Source organism: Triticum aestivum, chromosome 7D (genome assembly GCF_018294505.1).
Source record: "Triticum aestivum cultivar Chinese Spring chromosome 7D, IWGSC CS RefSeq v2.1, whole genome shotgun sequence".
In the NCBI taxonomy this organism is placed as follows: Eukaryota; Viridiplantae; Streptophyta; class Magnoliopsida; order Poales; family Poaceae; genus Triticum; species Triticum aestivum.
Window position 1 is genome coordinate 638,390,896 of NC_057814.1, and position 6,900 is coordinate 638,397,795.

General features: G+C 50.4%; 1 pseudogene; it reads left to right on the plus strand.

Annotated features, from left to right (window-relative positions):
- Positions 1-2,056: 2,056 nt before the first annotated feature.
- Positions 2,057-2,195, plus strand: LOC123171752 (uncharacterized; annotated as a pseudogene).
- Positions 2,196-6,900: the final 4,705 nt, after the last annotated feature.

Below are 6,900 nucleotides of genomic sequence, written 5' to 3' on the forward strand. Positions count from 1 at the left end.
GCCGGCCTGCCTCCTCCTCCCCACCGGCCTGCTTCCTCTCCGCCGTCGTCCCCGTCGACCACCCCGACCCCCACTGCCCCGAACCCTACGCCCGCGGTGAGGACCCCAATCCTCTTCTCTCCCCCTGTCCCCGCGCCGTCCGGGCCTCCCCTGCTCGTCACGCTCGGTGCGCCACCGCGCACAGGCGCCCGCCGCCAGCCCCTTCGCCCGCGGATGCCCGCGCCCGCGCGACCCCTGCTCCTCGACGCTGGTTGCCCGCGGATCCCCCGCCCCTGGAGCCCCTCGTTAGCCACTTGGTCGCTTCCTCGTCAGCCACCTCCGCCCTGCCAGTGCCAACCGCCGCCGCCGCCCTTCGCCAGCACCGTCCGCTGCTGCCAGCCCGCTTATGCGGCCCCCCTGCTTCCCCGTCGCCCAGTGACCTCCCCGCACCGGGCGGGTTCTGTCCCAGCGCCCGGCTCCGCCCGGCCCCGCCGCTCACCGTGCCGCCCCTCCTGCTCCAGCTATGGCCGCGACCACAACCGCGCCGGCACCGAACCCCGGTAGCCCGCGCCTGCGCCATTCGGGTGGCGCCCGTCGCCCGCTCGCCTACACCCACACCCGTTAGCGCCGTGCCCGCTAAGGCCCACTGGCTCAATGACAAAGGGGCCCCAAACCCCCAGAACGTTTTTATAAAAAAGGAAGTAAAATAAAGTAATGAATTAATAAAATTAATAATTAATTAATTAGTGAATTAATTAAGTTAATTAATCTCGTTTAATTAATCTAATTAAGTAGCTAGTTTAATTAAATAGTAATTAGGTTAGCTAAATCCTAATTAACCTAAACAGAGTATGACATGTGGGTCCCACACGTCAGTTTGACTCAGTCAATGCCCTGTTGACTGCTGACGTCATGATGACGTCATCATGCACTGTTCTGGATAATGTTGAATTAAATTAATTAGATAAATCCTAAAAATGATTTAAATCTTTTAAAATTAATATAAAATAAACCGTAGCTCGGATGGAAAAGATTTGTACATGAAAGTTGCTCAGAACGACGAGACGAATCTGAATGCGCATCCCGTTCGTATGCCACGCGTCCCTAGCATAGTGAACCTGCTATTGAAGTGTGAGGCTGAAGAAGTGATACAAAACAGACCATGTTCAGACAATATACCACTGCTATTGAAGTGTGAGGCTGAAGAAGTGATACAAAACAGACCAAGGCAAAAGAGATATGTGGTAATGTGGGAGAGGGATGCTAGTTTACCTGAGAAAGTGGAATCAGCTTGGTCATGAGCTGTAGGAATAAACATTGTTAGAATACTTGTATACGTATATATGGTGTATTGTAAACAGTATATACATTGTAGGACCAGGTACGGTGTATTTGCTTCATTGTAATCCGGTTGGTAGGTTGTTGGAAGATCTCTATCTTGTATAGCTAACTTGGAGATCAATCCACAACCTAACCAAGTAGATCCTTGTAAACCCTGGCCGCAATGTGGCCTATATAAACATCCGTCCCTTCTAGGCATATGCTTAACGCCATCTTTCATGGTATTCAGAGCCTATCTCCTCTAGCACATCTCGCAGCCATGGCCTTCTCAAGTTCCGCCATCGCCGCACCAGCTCTCATCCCGATCACTGACCGACTCCATCGCTCCAACTTCCTGGTGTCGTGCACACAGGGTATGGCAGCCATCCGGGGTGCTCAGCTCATCTCCTATCTCGATCCAGAGAGGGAGCAGCCGGCCCGGAAGCTCTCCGACAAGGACGGCAAGCCCACTGACGTGCCCAACCCGGCGTACGACAACGACAGGGCCCGAGATTCCCAGGTGCTGAGATTCATCTTCAACTAAATTATCTCAGCACCCGTTATGATCCAGGTTGCACACTGCAACACGGCGGCCGAAGCATGGGTCGCCATCACGGAGATCTTTATCTCCCAGACTCAGGCGCACATCGTCAATACGAGGATTGCCCTGTCCATGACGAAGAAGGAAAACCCGACGGTGGTCGAGTACATCGAGCACATGAAATCGCTCGGAGATGAGATGGCATCTGCCGGGAAGCCCCTCACCGACGAGGACATGGTGTCCTACATCCTTGCGGGACTCGACTTCGACTACATGTCCTTCGTCTCTACCATCTGCGCCCAAACTGAGTCCATCAAGGTGAGCGAGCTTTATTCGCAGCTCATCAACTATGAAAGTAGGCTGGCCATGTTTGAGGGTGGCGGCCAGTCCTCTCACTCCTCTGCCAACGCCGTCTCCCATGGAGGGCGTGGCGGACCCAACCATGGCGGAGGCCGTGGTGGCAACGATGGTCGCTATGGAGCCGACCGAGGCAACGGGGGCGATGGCCGTGGCCAAGGTCGTGGCGGTGTCCGCGAGAACGGAGGAACAAACAGCTGATCCTTCAGTTAATCTTCATAATCTTCATAAAAATCCTGCTGTCAATTTTGGTGGAAATCCCGTTGTATATCATGATTTTATGCAGCAGACACGCGCGGAACACAATGCAGATTCAGGTGTTGTAGCTGATCTTGACAGCAGCGATCCCGGGGATGATTCCCCCTCGTCTGACGCGCCAGCCAGCACCGGCGGCTCAGTATCCGCCTCGGGAGGAGGCGAGCCATCCGCGACGTCCCACGCGTCCAGCCGCGGGCCCGCAAGGAGGGGCCTGGAAGTGCACTCCTCGCCCGATGGACCCAGAGCGAGTCACGCGCCTCTCTCGAGCCGCCAAGTGGCGTGGTCTCCTTTAGGCAGTCGGGCTGACCAGCCAGGCACGTCACGGGCTGGGAGCAAGATCCGCCTCGCTCCTCGTGTCGGCCAATCAGGCGCGCAACATGACGCGACAGCATCCGCGTTGGATCCGGTGCATCTGGATCGGCTGCTCCTGCGCCTGCATCGAGCATGGATGGATCTTCTGTGGCGGAGGACTCTGCAGTTATTTCTGCACCCACACAGAGAACAAGGTCACAACATGGTATCTCGACACCAAAAATACATACGGATGGTACGGTTAGGTATGATAAGGTACGGTTTGTTGGTCTTGCTGCTACAGTAGAACCATACAACTTGGTAGAAGCTTCAGAACATAACGATTGGAAAAATGCAATGGATGAGGAATATAATGCTCTTATGAAAAGCAGAACATGGCATTTAGTTCCTCCAGCAAAAGTTAGAAATATAATTGATTGTAAATGGGTTTATAGAATCAAAAGAAGAGCAGATGGAGAAATAGATAGATACAAAGCTAGACTAGTTGCAAAGGGTTTTAAGCAAAGGTATGTCATAGACTATGAGGATACCTTTAGCCCAGTTGTGAAAGCAGCTACTGTCAGACTTGTTCTCTCTATTGCAGTATCAAACAATTGGAGTCTTCATCAATTCGATTTGCAGAATGCGTTCCTTCATGGCGTTCTAGAGGAGGAAGCATATATGAAGCAACCACCTGGGTATGAGGTAAAAGATAAGCATCATTATGTGTGCATGCTTGATAAATCTTTATATGGTTTAAAACAAGCACCCAAAGCATGGTACTCTAGGCTGAGTGAGAAACTCCAAAGTCTTGGTTTTCAGCCATCCAAAGCTGACACATCACTGTCCTTTTACAGAAAAGGAAAAATCACCATTTTGATGTTAGTATATGTTGATGATATATTGTTGCAAGTTCATCACAGGATGCAACTAAGGCATTGCTTGAAGATCTAAGGAGAGACTTTGCTCTTAAAGATCTTGATGATTTGCATTATTTCTTGGGGATAGAAGTAAAGAAGGTTAAAGATGGCATAGTCTTGAGTCAAGAAAAGTATGTGTCAGATGTGTTAAAACGAGCAGGTATGATGAATTGCAAGATTTCAAATATGCCTCTCTCAACTTCTGAAAAACTAGCTAAGGAAGAAGGTGAGCCTTTAAGTGCTGAAGAATCTACAAACTATAGAAGTGTGGTAGGTGCCTTGCAATATCTAACACTTACAAGACCTGATATATCTTTTCCTATCAATAAAGTATGTCAGTTCTTGCATACCCCTACTCTTGCACACTGGACAACAGTAAAAAGGATCTTGAGATATCTGAGAGGTACTATGAGTATAGGTTTGAAAGTCACAAGGTCAACATCAACTTTGGTGAGTGCATTCTCTGATGCTGATTCGGCAGGTTGTCCTGATGATAGAAGATCAACAGGGGGCTTTGCTGTTTTCTTTGGACCAAATCTCATATCATGTAGTGCACGGAAACAAGCTACTGTGTCAAGATCAAGCAAAGAAGCTGAGTATAAGGCCTTGGCCAATGCTACGGCAGAATTAATATGGATTCAAACCTTCCTGAATGAGGTTCTTGTAAATCACTCTCCTGCTGCACGTTTGTTGTGTGACAATATTGGTGCCACTTATCTTTCAGCAAATTAAGTGTTCCATGCAAGAACAAAGCACATTGAGGTGGATTATCATTTTGTGCGTGAAAAGGGTAGCTAAGAAGCTACTTGATATTCGGTTCATTCCCACAAATGATCAAGTTGCGGACGGGTTCACTAAAGCCCTATCTTGGCAAAAATTAGAAGAATTCAAGAACAATCTCAACTTGGTGAAGTTATGATTGAGGGGGAGTGTTAGACTACTTGTATACATATATATAGTGTATTATAAACCATATATACATTGTAGGACTAGAGGAGGTGTATTTGCTTCATTGTAATCCGGTTGGTAGGTTGTTGGAGGATCTCTATCTTGTATAGCTAACTTGGAGATCAATCCACAACCTAACCAACTAACCAACTAGATCCTTGTAAACCCTAGCCGCATGGTGGCCTATATAAACATGTAACGCGTCCCTGCTAGGCATACGCTTAACGCCATCTTTCAAACATGACGTGTAGTGGTTTATCCCAGTCGGACTCTGATTAGGCACCTATAGTAGTAGTAGGATTAGAACTCCTAACCGAGTAGGTTAGATCGCTAGTCCTAGATGCTATATGTACTCACGTATAACCCCTGTAATCTGCATCGCCAGAAAAGAGCAATACAAAGAAGTATTCAACATGACCGTGGCCATCAAACCGATTTGCTTCCTGTCGTCAAGTTACTCCAGAGTTCCTTCGACGCCTTCGATGTAAATTGATCCGAGCGATTAGAGCACTAGCAAGCCAGCATCACACACGGGAGGTTGGTTACGACGGTGCACGTACTAGCTAGCTATTGTTCATCAATCAAGCTACTAGGCTGTGTGCTTCCTAGCTTTGCACACCGGTGCTGCTCCGGTTACTGGTGAATTGATCTACTGATCAAAAAACAACAATTGATATCTAGAGCCTCGATGATCTATGATGACACACAGCGACAAGGAGTCAGTCAAGTCCGGCGATGGCGGTTCCAAGGCGAACAAGAATATCCATAAGGTGAAGAAGGGCGGCAAGTCAGCGACTAGTGATGGCGCAACGGGCGGCTCCAACATACTAACGCATCGCGACATCCGTCTCACCATCTGCTTAGTGGACATGGCTCTGAGCGCACCGAAATGAAGATGCACCATCCTGGCATGCAAACGCCAGGTTTGGTCCTCCCCTTGGGTCAAGAGGCATGCCGGAGTGTCAATTGAGAGGAGACTGGTGTACAACCTGCTTTCAGAGTGTTTGATGCGTGCTAGGATGTGCCGCCCTGGGTCTTGAATTTGCATTATCCCATCTTCAATGCTGATGACGTACCCCAGCCTCATCCAACTGCCTGACAGAGAGGATGTTGCTTCCGAGACTGGGAATTAAAAGGAAAAAGGTATATTTTTCATCCCTTAACTTATTTGAAAGTATAGAAATGATCCCTCAACTTCAAAACCGGCAAATCTTAGTCCCTCAATTGTTAAAACCGGATGTTTTCATCCCTTGAATTGATTTGGGTGGTTTTTTGCTGACATGGCATGGTTTAGACCATTGACCTTGCCACATCATTGTCCATCTCATCTCCCTCTTCTATCTCACGCCATCCCAACGCTTGACCCGACAGCTGGCAAATGGCAATGGACCGAGTGCCCATGCGCTCCGCGCCGCCGCACGCAGGGACCGGCTGGACTTGCTGGACGCGGCATCCGGAGCGTGTTGAATTGCGTAACTCTGTTTGTATTAATCACATCAGTGAAGTTACGGTATATACGAGTACAACGAATGAATCAGCTCATCTACGTATCTAACAAAAAGCCTATCCAGGAACGGGACTAATTAATGCTTTGATCCGGCCAGAACCAAACCCTGTTTTCTACTAGTGAGAGGGTAGGCGATAAGTTCAACAATCTCTACTCCTAATGGACGACTTGGTGAATAGTCTCCGCGGTTTATTTTCGCTGGTTTTTTTCGTCATCCTCCCACCTCCGTTTTTTTCGTCATTCCCCCACCTCCGTTAACTCGCAACCCTCCCGCAAAAAAACCCGTTCAAAAAAAACCCCTACGATCGATGCCTCCTGCCCACAGCAGATCGTTCTCCGCCGCCACCCTGCAGTCCCGCACGACCTTGCCTCCTCGATCCCACCTCGACATCCATCTCGCCACCACCTCTTGCTCCGCCCCGCCGTGCGCCGCCCGCCGCCACCGTGCCTGTGCCGCCTTCCCCCGTATCGACTCCGCTGGCCGAATCCCGCCGCCGCCGCGCCTGCGCCGCCGTCCCCAGTATCCACTCCGCTGTCCGAATCACGCCGCCGCGCCCGTCTCGCATCGACCGGGACTGCGTGCCTCCCCAAACGGCGGCCATGATGAAGGGCGCCGCTCAGCTATGGAGGCGGCGGAAGATGTAGGCGACGCCGGCGGCAACCGCTCCACCGGCCACCGCCTGGAAGCTGGTGTCGTCGTCGAGCTGGGCAGAGTGGCGCTTCGCCTGCGACGCCGTCTTCCCCGACCCTGGCGCCGCTCTTCGCAGGGTAGGTATCCT